Source organism: Otolemur garnettii, unplaced genomic scaffold (assembly GCF_000181295.1).
Source record: "Otolemur garnettii isolate 467f Iridium unplaced genomic scaffold, OtoGar3 scaffold00008, whole genome shotgun sequence".
Classification (NCBI taxonomy): domain Eukaryota; kingdom Metazoa; phylum Chordata; class Mammalia; order Primates; family Galagidae; genus Otolemur; species Otolemur garnettii.
The window spans coordinates 12,327,692-12,328,827 of NW_003852403.1; the positions used below are offsets into that span (position 1 = coordinate 12,327,692).

The window sequence follows — 1,136 nt, forward strand, 5'->3', positions numbered from 1 at the left end:
AAAAAAAAAAAATACAAAAGAGTATCATTTAAAAAGTAAAAATTACTTATAATTCCATCACTTAAAAATAACAATTTGCTAATTTTAGTAGAGCTGCTTGGTTCCAAACAGTTGTCTTTTTTTTTTTTTAAGAGTAAAAGGGAGATAGACATTCCTTTATGTATTACTTTGTATTCTATATCTTATACTTGACAATTTATATTATATTCCTGCCCCTATAATCTATCCCTTATGAGCAGTCAGGGGGATGGCTATAAAACAGAACTCTGGGCTCGGCGCCCATAGCTCAGTAAGTAGGGTGCCCGCCACATACACTGAGGCTGTCGGGTTGGAGCCTTACCTGAGCCTGCTAAACAATAATGACAACTACAACAACAACAAAAATAGCCAGGCATTGTGGCAGGTGCCTGTAATCCCAGCTACTTGGGAGGCTGAGGCAAGAGAATTGCTTAAGCCCAAGAGTTTGAGGTTGCTGTGGGCCATGACAACCACTGCACTCTACTAAGGGCAACATAATAAGACCCTGTCTCAAAAAGAAAAAACACAACTCTGATAATGTTATCAGACTGCCTGTTTACTCTGTACTTGATCTGCATTACGTACCCCTTTAGTCCAGTGGAAGAAAGATTATGCTTCCTTTTAAAAGTATAAAATGAAAACTATGAATTTTCACTCAAAGAATGAATGTCAGTCTCTACCCAGTAAAAATTATATCTACCTATCTGTGAGTGATTTTTAAAAAATTTTGTCCCAATGGACATGGTGGCACTACTCTGAGTAGGCCCAGCTACTTGGGAGGCTGAGGCAGGAGGATCACTTGAGCCCAGGAGTTCAAAAACTTTAGTGCATTACAATCACACCCATAAATGCTCAGTGTACTGCAGCCTGAGTAACATCACAAGACCCTGTCTCAAAAAAAAAAAAAAAGTCTTTCACTTGATGTACTTTTTTGACATGTCTTTCTTCATTCCAAAAAAAAAAAGACAATCAGTGATTATTTTTTAATATTGTCTCTTTCCCATTCACTTTCTAAAACTTTTTTTAGAAATATACTAGTTTCCTGGCTCGGCGCCTATAGCTCAACCGGCTAAGGCACCAGCCACGTACACCTAAGGTGGCAGGTTCGAATCCAGCCC

General features: G+C 38.6%; 1 protein-coding gene across 2 annotated transcripts in view; it reads right to left on the minus strand.

Annotated features, from left to right (window-relative positions):
* FAM149B1 (family with sequence similarity 149 member B1) overlaps window positions 1-1,136 on the minus strand; it is an 84,180-nt gene that overhangs the window by 57,528 nt on the left and 25,516 nt on the right. The window lies entirely within an intron of this gene.